The following is a 12,582-nucleotide window of genomic DNA, read 5'->3' on the forward strand; positions in this document are numbered from 1 at the left end:
GGCATGCATTCCCCATTCTAAATCGCCCAGGCCCAGATTTAGACCAGGGTATGCAAAGGTAGCATAGATCATAAGACGATAAGACACAGAAGCAGAATTAGCCACTTAGCCCATTGAGTCTGCTCTGCCATTCCATCATGGCTGATTTATTATACCACTCAGCCCCATTCTCCTACCTTCTCCCCAGATCTTTGACACCCTTATTAATCAAGAACCTATAAGTCTCTGCTTTAAATATACCCAATGGCAGCCTCCATAGCTGTCTGTGGCAATGAATTCCACAGATTCACCACCCTCTGGCTAAAGAAATTCCTCCTAATCTCTGTGTTAAAAGGACATCTTGGTATTCTGAGGCTATGCTCTCTGGCCTTACACTCCCCCACTATAGGAAACATCCGTATGTTCACACTATCCTGGCCTTTCAATATTTGATAGGTTTCAATGGGACTTCCCCTCATTCTTCTAAGCTCCAGCAAGTACAGGTCCAGAGCCATCAAACACTCCTCATACATTAACCCTTTCATTCCTGGGATCATTCCTGTCAGCCTCCTCTGGACCCTCTCCAATGCCAGCACATCTTTTCTTAGATACGGAGGTCAAAACTACTCACAATACTCCAAGTATGGTATGCCTAATGCCTTATAAAGCCTCAACATTACATCCTTGCTTTATATTCCAGTCCTCGAAATTATTGCTAACACTGTATTTGCCTTCCTTCCCACCAATTCAACCTGCAAGTTAACTTTTAGGGAAACTTGCATGAGAACTCCCAAGTCACTTTGCACCTCTGATTTCAGAATTTAAATAATAATCTATGCTTTATTCCTTCTACCAAAATGCATAACCATATTCTTTCCAACACTGTATTCCATCTGCCACTTCCTTGCTCATTCTCCTAATCACTCTGTCCTTCTGCAGACTCCCTGCTTCCTCAACACTACCTGCCCCTCCACCTATCTTTGTATCGCCCGCAAATTTGACCACAAAGCCATCAATTCAATTGTCCAAATTATTGACATATAATGTGAAAGGAGGCGGTCCCAACAGCGACCCTTGTGGAACGCCACTAGTCACCAGCAGCCAATAAGAACAGGCACCCTTTATCCCCCACTCTTTGCCTCCTGCCAATCAGCCAATCTTCTATCCATGGTGGTATCTTTCCTGTAATACCATGGGCTCTTGCTAAGCAACCTCATGTGCGACACCTTATCAAGGGTTTTCTGAAAATCCAAGTAAACAACATCCACCGAGTCCCCTTTGTCTCTCTTGACTGTTGTTTCCTCAAAGAATTCCGACAGATTTGTCTGGCCAGATTTCCCCTTAAGGAAACCATGCTGACTTCGACCTATTTTATCATGTCTGCAAGTACCCTGAAACCTCATCCTTAATAATATTTCCTTTGCTGAAGTATATTAATGGGTTAAATGGATTTTTGCAGTAAATAAGTTGCTTCATGGCTACCGTGGACCATATTAACTCAGATTTTGCTTCATTATATTTAAAATCCCTAGCTCCTGTGATGGGATTCAAACTCCTGTGTCTGGATTGATAATCTAGAACACTGACTGACTGCTAGTTTGCTAACTGAACCGTCACTTAACTGTATCCCATATCTAGCTAGAATGAAAAACTTCTGCCTCTGCTGTTAACAGTTTGACATATCAATAACTTGTGTTTTTTGAAGAGCTTGAACACAAATACCACCCCAGATAGGTTATACACTGCCAAATGGGGAAAAAAAAAATCAACACTGATAAAAGGATGGAAATACCAGGAAGGCAAGTAAAAGTTTGATTAAAGTAATGTGATTTAAAGGACAGGTGTGAAGGAACAGAGAAATGTGAATATAATCATGGAAGTAACACACATAAAAGTTGCTGGTGAATGCAGCAGACCAGGCAGCATCTGTATGAAGAGGTACAGTCGACGTTTCAGGCCGAGACCCTTCGTCAGGACTAATTGAGAGAAGAGGTAGTAAGAGATTAGAGAGGGGGAGGGGGAGATCCAAAATGATAGAAGACAGGAGGGGGAGGGATGGAGCCAAGAGCTGGACAGGTGATTGACAAAAGGGATATGAGAGAATCATGGGACGAGAGGCTCTCGTATCCCTTTTGCCAATCAATTGTCCAGCTCCTGGCTCCATCCCTCCCTCTCCTATCTTCTACTATCATTTTGGATCTCCCCCTCCCCCTCCCCCTCCAACTTTCAAATCTCTTACTAGCTCTTCTTTCAGTTAGTCCTGACGAAGGGTCTTGGCCCAAAACGTCGACTGTACCTCTTCCCAGAGATGTTGCCTGGCCTGCTGCATTCACCAGCAACTTTTATGTGTGTTGCTTGAAATTCCAGCATCTGCAGATTTCCTCATGTTTGCATAATCATGAAAGTGATGGATAAGGACTGTGGTGTATGTACAAGAAACTTGAACTGGAGGAATGTAGAACTCAGATCATGGATCTCAGCTTTCCTACATCAGTATACGCAGATCCCAAATTCTCCCCTCCATGTTGCTCCCCATCCTATCATACGGTGTTGCTGCTCCTCCCTATTTTTGAAGATAATCTTACTAGCTAATTTGGGATATTTACAATATCAAAAACTTGCATTGTAACTGGGATTTCCATCTATAATACGCAGAGATGTCCAAAGCCTTCTATAATGTTATTGGATAATAAAACAATGATTATCAGAATGTAGGGTATAAGAGGCAAGATAGAGCATGAAAAGCTAACTTGCACAAAACAGAACACAGAGAACAGAATTTCTGATGAAGGGTCTCAGCCTGAAACATCAACTGTTTACTCTTTTCTGTGGATGCTGCCTGACCTGCTGAGTTCCTCCAGCACTGTGTGTGTGTGTGTGTGTGTGTGTGTGTCTCTCTCGCTTTGTATCTCCAGCATCTCTGCAGGCTGTCTCGTGTTTTTAATGACAGACTGCCTCATCGTGGGTTGTATGTCCTACAAGGATCTGATCACTTCTATTCACCAATGATTTGGACCTGAAAATTGGAAGTAGATTTTCAAAATTTTTTTTGGAGATACTAAATTGGGGCATGCTGCTAATGTAGAAGGGAGCTGAAAAAGTACAGGAAGATATCAAAAGATTTGTAATTGGTCATTGTCTTGTCAAGTAAGAAACAATACTGATAAATTAAGATCGTAAACTTTGGTAGTAAGAGTAAGGATGATACATGAGGGTAAATTATTTTTCCATATTTGTGTGTTTAAAAAGTATTGTATAAATGAAAAGTATGATTTACTCAGAAAGGTATCTGGATGGATTTGTTGGAAATGATAATTTATTACCAGCATGCAATGAAGATGTGTATTCAAAGGTTGAAGTTGTGATGACTTGTTCGGGAAAGTTTTGCATTTAATTTTATTACATCTCTCGGGGAGTAGGAGATGAGGGAGCAGTATATTCTGTGGCTAATGTATGGTGTGGCTAATGGAGCTGTACTCTGCATTTTGCTACACTGCTGCTCTGCAGTGTTTGATTTTGAAAGTACCTGAAATGGAAAACATATTATTTTATACCAATTGCCTTGGTAATTTAAGTTCTTCATATGGTTGTAATGAAGTGACAGTGGAATGGGTCTGGCCAGAAAAGTTCCAGAGATGAATTTTGTTGTTTAATGTAGTTTTTGGGTATAAATTTTGTTTGGCTGTAGCACATGAAATAAAATTGTTGCATTGCAGACAAACTGAAAGGTACCTGCTACCCATGTTAGCAGCCTTAGTATAATTTGGTGAAAATGCCCATCATCACACCACAGAACTGATGTGATTTTTTTCTGTTCATCATAACACCAAACCATTGAATCAGTTACACTCAATGAAAGTAACTTGGGAAAATCAAACAAACTGCTTCCAGCTCAATTGTATTTACACTTTAATGTTGAATCAGTCAGAGAAGTATTCCCAGATACAGTAAAAACGATGGAAGGTGCATCCTTTGTACTTTGTAATAAAACATAGAATAGTACAGCACAGTACAGGCCCTTTGGCCCACAATGTTGGGCCGACCCTCAAACCCTGCCTCCCACATAACCCCCACCTTAAATTCCTCCATATACCTGTCTAGTAGTCTCTTAAATTTCACTGGTGTATCTGCCTCCACTACTGACTCGGGCAGAGTATTCCAGGCACCAACCACTCTCTGAGTAAAAAACCTTTCTCTAATATTCCCCTTGAACTTCCCGCCCCTTACATTAAAGCCATGTCCTCTTGTATTGAGCAGTGGTGCCCTGGGGAAGAGACGCTGGCTATCCACTCTATCTATTCCTCTTAATATCTTGTATACCTCTATCATGTCTCCTCTCATCCTCCTTCTCTCCAAAGAGTAAAGCCCTAGCTCCCTTAATCTCTGATCATAATGCATACTCTCTAAACCAGGCAGCATCCTGGTAAATCTCCTCCGTACCCTTTCCAATGCTTCCACATCCTTCCTATAGTGAGGTGACCAAAAATGGACACAGTACTCCAAGTGTGGCCTAACCAGAGTTTTATAGAGCTGCATCATTACCTCGCTACTCTTAAACTCTGTCCCTCGACTTATGAAAGCTAACACCTCATAAGCTTTCTTAATGACCCTACCTGTGAGGCAACTTTCAGGGATCTGTGGACATGTACCCCCAGATCCCTCTGCTCCTCCACACTACCCAAGTATCCTGCCATTTACTTTGTACTCTGCCTTGGAGTTTGTCCTTCCAAAGTGTACCACATCACACTTCTCTGGGTTGAACTCCATCTGCCACTTCTCCATAAGACAAAGGAGCAGAAGTCGGTCATTCGGCCCATCGAGTCTGCTCCGCCATTTTATCATGAGCTGATCCATTCTCCCATGTAGTCCCACTCCCCCGCCTTCTCACCATAACATTTGATGCCCTGGCTACTCAGATACCTATCAATCTCTGCCTTAGATACACCCAATAACCTGGCCTCCACTGCCGCCCGTGGCAACAAATTCCATAGATTCACCACCCTCTGACTAAAAAAATTTCTTCACATTTCTGTTCTGAATGGGCGCCCTTCAATCCTTAAGTCATGCTCTCTTGTACTAGACTCCCCCATCATGGGAAACAACTTTGCCACATCCACACTGTCCATGCCTTTCAACATTCGAAATGTTTCTATGAGGTCCCTCCTCATTCTTCTAAACTCCAAGGAATATAGTCCAAGAGTGGACAAACGTTCCTCATATGTTAACCCTCTCATTCCCGGAATCATTCTAGTGAATCTTCTCTGTACCCTCTCCAACGTCAGCACATCCTTTCTTAAATAAGGAGACCAAAACTGTCCACAGTACTCCAAGTGAGGTCTCACCAGCGCCTTATAGAGCCTCAACTGGTAACCGGCAGCCAACCAGAATAGGATCCCTTTATTCCCACTCTGTTTCCTGCCAATCAGCCAACGCTCTATCCACGTATGTGACTTTCCCGTAATTCCATGGGATCTTATCTTGTTAAGTAGCCTCATGTGTGGCACCTTGTCAGAGGCCTTCTGAAAATCCAAATATACAACATCCACTACATCTCCCTTGTCTGGCCTACTGGTAATTTCCTCAAAAAATTGTAATAGGTTTGTCAGGCAGGATTTTCCTTTAAGGAACCCATGCTGAGTTCTGCCTATCTTGTCATATGCCTCCAGGTACTCTGTAACCTCATCCTTGACAATCGACTCCAACAACTTCCCAACCACTGATGTCAAGCTAACAGGTCTATAATTTCCTTTTTGCTTCCTTGCCCCCTTCTTAAATAGCGGAGTGACATTTGCAATCTTCCAGTCAGCCGGAACCATGCCAGAATCTATCAACTTTTGAAAGATCATCGCTAATGCCTCCGCAATCTCCACAGCTACTTCCTTCAGAACACGCGGGTGCATTCCATCTGGTCCGGGAGATTTATCTACCTTTAGACTATTCAGCTTCCTGAGTACTTTCTCTGTCGTAATTGTGACTGCGCACACTTCTCTTCCTTGCCACCCTTGAGTGTCCGGTATACTGCTGATGTCTTCCTCAGTGAAGACTGATGCAAAATACTCGTTCAGTTCCTCTGCCATCTCCTTATCTCCCATTACAATTTCTCCAGCATCATTTTCTATCGGTCCTATATTTACTCTCACCTGTCTTTTACTCTTTATATACTTGAAAAAGCTTTTAGTATCCTCTTTGATATTATTTGCTAGCTTCCTTTCATAGTTAATCTTTTCCCTCTTAATGACCTTCTTGGTTTCCTTCTGTAAGGTTTTAAAAACTTCCCAATCCTCTGTCTTCCCACTAATTTTTGCTTCCTTGTATGCCATCTCCTTTGCTTTAACTTTGGCTTTGACTTCTCTTGTCAACCACGGTTGCATCCTTTTTCCACTCGAAAATTTCTTCTTTTTTGGAATATACCCATCTTGCACCTTCCTCACTTCTCGCATAAACTCCAGCCACTGCTGCTCTGCCGTCTTTCCCACCAGTGTCCCTTTCCAGTCAACTTTGGCCAGTTCCTCTCTCATGCCACTGTAATTTCCTTTACTCCACTGAAATACCGACACATCAGATTTCGGCTTCTCTTTTTCTAATTTCACAGTGAACTCAATCATGTTATGATCACTGTCTCCTAAGGGTTCCTTCACCTCAATCTCTCTAATCACCTCCGGTTCATTACACAATACCCAATCCAGTACAGCCGATCCCCTAGTGGGCTCAACAACAAGCTGTTCTAAAAAGCCATCTCGCAGACATTATACAAATTCTCTCTCTTGAGTTCCAGTGCCGACCTGATTTTCCCAATCCACTCGCATGTTAAAATCCCCCACAATTATCATAACACTGCCCTTCTGACAAGCCTTTTCTATTTCCAATTGTAATTTGTAGTCCACATTCCTGCAGCTGTTTGGAGGCCTATAAGTAACTGCCATCAGGGTCCTTTTACCCTGGCTATTTCTTAGCTCAACCCATAAAGAGGTATATCACCTCTTTCTAATGATTTAATATCATTTCTTACCAATAAAGCCACGCCTCCCCCTCTGCCTACCTTCCTATCCTTCCGATACACCGTGTATCCTTGGACGTTCAGCTCCCAGAGACATGCATCCTTTAGCCACGTCTCAGTGATGGCCACAATATCATACCTGCCAATCTGTAGCTGTACGACAAGATCATCCACCTTATTCCTTATGCTGCGTGCATTTAAGTACAACATCTTAAGACCAGTATTTGGTACTTTTCGCTTTGATTTCACTGCAACTTTATTGCACTGCAACTCATCCCAATGGCTACAAATTTGCCCCATCACCTGCCTGTCTTTCCTGACATCTTTACTGCTCACTATCTTAGATTTATTTCTGTTTTCCCCTTCCTCCACTCTGTCATTCTGGTTCCCATCCCCCTGCCAAATTAGTTTAAACCCTCCCTAACAGCTCTATTAAACTTTCCCGCCAGGATATTGGTCCTCTTTGGGTTCAGGTGTAGCCTGTCCTTTTTGAACAGGTCATACTTCCCCCAGAAGAGATCCCAATTATCCAAAAATCTGAAGCCCTGCCCCCTACACCAGTCTCTCAGCCACGCATTCATCTGCCTGATCCTACTATCCTTGCCCTCGCTAGCATGTGGCACAGGTAGCAATCCTGAGATTACTACCCTGGAGGTCCTGCTTCTCAGCTTCCTTCCTAACTCCTGGAAATCTCTCTTCAGGATCTCCTCTTTTGTCCTATCTATGTCATTGGTACCAACATGTACCAAGACAACCGGCTGCTCACCCTCCCCCTTCAGAATATTCAGGACCCGATCCGAGACACTCCGTACCCTGGCACCTGGGAGGCAACACACCATGTGGGTAACTCTACCAGGCTCACAGAATCTCCTGCCCATTCCCCTGACCATGGAATCCCCTACGACTACCGCATTCCTCTTCTCCCTCCTTCTCTCCTGCACAACAGTGCCAGGCTCAGTGCCAGAGACCCAGTCACCGTGGACGTCCCCTGTCAGGTCAACCCCCTCAACAGCATCCAGAACAAGATATTGCTGAGGGGGACAGCCACAGGTGTGCTCTCCACTATCCGGGCATTTCCCTCCCCTCTCTTGACAGTGACCCAGTTTTCTGACCTCTGTAGCCTAGGGATGACTAGCTCCCTGTAGCTCCTGTCTATCACCTCTTCACTTTCCCTAATAAGCAGTGGGTGACTTCAGGCCACTCCTGCATCCTATCAACGTCTCTCTACAATCTTCAACAATCCTCTACACTATCTGCAACACCACCAACCTTTGTGGTGTCTTCAAACTTGCCAACCCACCCTTCTATCCCCACATCCAGGTCGTTAATAAAAATCACAAAAAGTAGAGGTCCCAGAACCAATCCCTGTGGGACACCACTAGTCACAACCCTCCAATCCGAATGTACTCCCTCCAGCATGACCCTCTGCCTTCTGCAGGCAAGCCAATCCTGAATCCACCTGGCCAAACTTCCCTGGATCCCATGCCTTCTGACTTTCTGAATAAGCCTACTGTGTGGAACCTTGTCAAATGCCTTACCTAAAATCTATGTAGATCACATCTACTACACTACCGTGATCTATATGCCTGGTCACCTCCTCAAAGAACTCTATCAGGCTTGTTAGACACGATCTGCCCTTCACAAAGCCTTGCTGACTGTCCCTGATCAGACCATGATTCTCTAAATGCCCATTATCCTATTTCTAAGAATCTTTTCCAACAGCTTTCCCACCACAGATGTAAGGCTCACTGGTCTATAATTATCCGGACTATTCCTACTACCTTTTTCAAACAAGGGAACAACATTCGCCTCCAACAGGAATTCTGCAGATGCTGGAAATTCAAGCAACACACATCAAAGTTGCTGGTGAACGCAGCAGGCCAAGCAGCATCTGTAGGAAGAGGTGCAGTCGACGTTTCAGGCCGAGACCCTTCGTCAGAACTAACTGAAGGAAGAGTGAGTAAGGGATTTTCATTCGCCTCCCTCCAGTTCTCCGGTACCATTCCCGTGGACAATGAGGACATAATGATACTGATAATGCTGGACTTAGCTAGGTGAAAAACTTCTCCTCAGTGAAATACCATACTAATTTATAGAATAATTTCTTAGACCAAACTGAGGCGCAGAAACATGCAACTGTGGTTTATATATTATACATGCTACTTGTACCAAACACAACAAATAACTAAACCTTTTCGCACAGCCTCTTGCAGGCCATGTGTCTGACTACTGCTCATAGCCTCACCCAGACTGTGTGTCCGATCACTCTTTCAAGTTACTGCTCATGGCTTCTCCTGGGCCAGGCACTGAGAAGTCAGGGTATTAAGGGAAACAAATATTGTAGTTCCAAATTGATAAGAATACTAAAGGATGTAGGATTATAAGCAGGAAGGAAAACTTAAGGAGGTTTCAAGAGGAAATTGACAAGCCAAGTAAGTGGGTGAAAACATGGTGATGGAGGATAAAATGGAAATTTACTTTGCTGTACAGAACAGAAGGGAATAGTATTTATAAATGTAAATGGGAAGGGATTAGGCGGTGTAGATTTTCAAAGTGATCCAAGTGTTTGTGCACAAGCCACAGAAACCCAATGCGCAAGGTCAATAATCATTTAGAGACATATGATATTTTGATCTATATTATGAGAGGATTTGAACCTAGGAATAAGGAAGTGTTTCTGCATTTGCATAAGGCCTGGGTTAGACTTGGAATACTGCGTACCTTTCGGTCTACTTACTATGGCATTACCTCAGATCGCTGTGGAGGACAAGTCATTGGATGTATTTAAAGCAGAGGTTGATAGTTCTTGGATAGTGTGGTAATGGGTAGGAGCTAGGAGAATGGGGTTTAGAGGGATGATAAGTCAGCTGTGATGGGATAGCAGAGCACACTTGGTGGGCCAAATGGCCTAATTCTGCTCCTATGTCTTATAGACCACCATCTAATGCTCCTTACCGAGGAAAGGATGTGCTTAGCATAGAATGCAGTGAAGATTTACTAGACTAGTTCCAGGGGTTTGGCAACACATGCAAAATGCTGGAGGAACTCAGCAGGCCAGGAACTATCTACAGAAAAGAGTAAACAATTGATGTTTCGGGCTGAGACCCTTCATTCAGGGTGTAGGTTTGCTGTACAAGGACAGGTTGAGTATTCAAGGCCTGTATTCCCCAGAGTTTAGAACAGCAGGAGGAAATCTCTTTGAAATTTACAATAGAGTAGATACTGGGAGAATGTTTTCCCCATCAACTAAGTCTGGACCAAGGGTTACATTTACAGGGAGTTTATATAAAACAGAAGTGAGGAGAAACTTCTGCACTTGGAGAGTGGCAAATCTATAAAATTCTCAACTTTGGATCCCTGTTATTGTCTTCATTCAAAATAGAGTGATAGGTTCTCAATATAAAAGGAATAAAGGGATCTTGGAATTTTGCAGGAAATTGGCATTGAGGTAGAAGATCATCGGTGGTTTAATGTGGCAGAACAGGCTCGATGGGCTGCATGCCTTATCACTGTTTCTGTTTCTCATGTAAGAGGGTGGCAGGGATAAGTACACTTCCCACAGTTTACACTGACAGTGATAAGAAGTGGAGGAAAAGCTGGCCAAATACCCTAGGACTTCTAATTTGGTGGCCAGGCAAGACAGGAAGAATAGCTCAGCAAACTCTTGTGTCCTGAAGCTGCAATTAACAAACTTTGTTAACGTGTCATTAACAAACTTGGATTCTTTCCTCTGACATTTCACGTGTCATTAATATAAATTCTGATTAACTGAGGGCCCAAGGCTGACTCCTGAGACTCCCAACAATAACAGTGTGACAATCTAAAAATGACCCGTTCAATAGTACAGTATGCTTTGATCTAACCTTTCTCTTTTCTGGCAAACTACTCCTAATTGCATGAACTCTCAATTTAAGTTTTAACCTTTTTTGTGATGCTTTATCAGATGCCTTTGGATGTCCCAGATAAGCCATGTCTACTAGTTCCACTTTCTCCTCCCTGCTAGCTGTATCTTCACAAAACTATCATATATATATCAATTTTTATTAATGAAGATATTGTGTGAATTTAATAATGTTATAATCTTGTAAGTCCTATTACTGCATTTTTACTCAATTGGTTTAGCATATTGCTGTCAAACAGATGGCAGACTAATTGATCTACTGTTCCTTATTTTCTCTTAGTCATTTAAAAAAATAAACTTGTTAATTTTGCCATTGTCCATTTTGATGTGACTGTTCCTAAATCCAGGGAACTTTAGAAGAATGCTCTTACGTACCAGCCTTTTCTCCTGTCTATCCTCTTAGATCTGTGGGGTTCAGGCTGTCAGGTCAGGAAGATCTGTCCTGTTTTAATTTCTTTAGTTTCTCCAGCATTTTCTCTTTCTCTGTTACTGAATTTGTCTCTTATTGTCACTACGCCTTTGGCTTCCCCTGCATTGTTATATTTATAAACACAGTCTGCAGATGCTGGAAATATAAAGCCACACATCAATTCCTCTGACATTTTGTGTATGTTGCTTTGTTACATTTTTTGATATATTTTGTCTTGACTACCGGTACAACATATTTGTTTAATGTTTCATTCAGTTGTTAATTCCCCCTTATAATTTCTCCCCTCTTGTCACTACGGGACTCTCAATCCATTTTGCCACTGGTGTCCTCTTTATATAGCTACAGATGTTCTTACAACCTCAGTTTTTAATTTCTTATTAATTATCTTCCCTTTGTCAATTTTAGTTCGTTACTGTTTCCAAAAACTCTTTCAGTTTGTCTCAGTTTTACTGTTACTCCTAGCAACTCTATATGCCTCCTTGCCCATTTTTATTACCATCCTGAACCTCCAAAGTTAGCCTGAGATTACTTTACTCAAGGAGTTATAACTCAGTGAAATCTACACTTGTTGAGATTTTTGATGTTGTTATGCACTGGGAAACTAATTATTTCTAATTTCCTTTCTAGTTTAGCCAATGTACTGACTGTACTTGAAAATTGGATTATGTTAATGGTTAACATGTTTTTCTTATTTCCTGATTCTTTCTCTCTCTCTCTCTCTCTATGAAATTGTTAGCAAGCCAGTAAGTCACTCCAACTGCTGTTTTTTTTTCTTTTTTTAAATCATTTGTTACCTCTTATCGTCACCTTCTTTGGTATTATTTCCTTTTCTTTTGGAACAAAACACTTTCTCGCCGCAACACACATAAAACTTGCTGGTGAACGCAGCAGGCCAGGCAGCATCTCTAGGAAGAGGTACAGTCGACGTTTCGGGCCGAGACCCTTCATCAGGACTAACTGAAAGAAGAGCTAGTAAGAGATTTGAAAGGGGGGAGGGGGAGATCCAAAATGATAGGAGAAGACAGGAGGGGGAGAGATGGACAGTTAATTGGCAAAAGGGATATGAGATGATCATGGGACAGGAGGCCTAGAGAGAAAGAAAAGGGGAGGGGGGGAAGCCCAGAGGATGGGCAAGGGGTATAGTGAGAGGGACAGAGGGAGAAAAAGGAGAGAGAGAAAAAGAATACATACATAATAAATAAATAACGGATGGGGTACGAGGGGGAGGTGGGGCATTAACGGAAGTTAGAGAAGTCAGTGTTCATGCCATCAGGT

The 12,582-nt window shown here is 42.6% G+C and overlaps 1 protein-coding gene across 2 annotated transcripts in view; it reads left to right on the plus strand.

Moving 5' to 3' along the window:
* Window positions 1-12,582, plus strand: part of LOC134354292 (tetraspanin-32-like) — a 71,293-nt gene that overhangs the window by 4,277 nt on the left and 54,434 nt on the right. The gene's annotated exons all lie outside the window — the stretch shown is intronic.

This window comes from Mobula hypostoma, chromosome 11 (genome assembly GCF_963921235.1).
Source record: "Mobula hypostoma chromosome 11, sMobHyp1.1, whole genome shotgun sequence".
NCBI lineage: Eukaryota > Metazoa > Chordata > Chondrichthyes > Myliobatiformes > Myliobatidae > Mobula > Mobula hypostoma.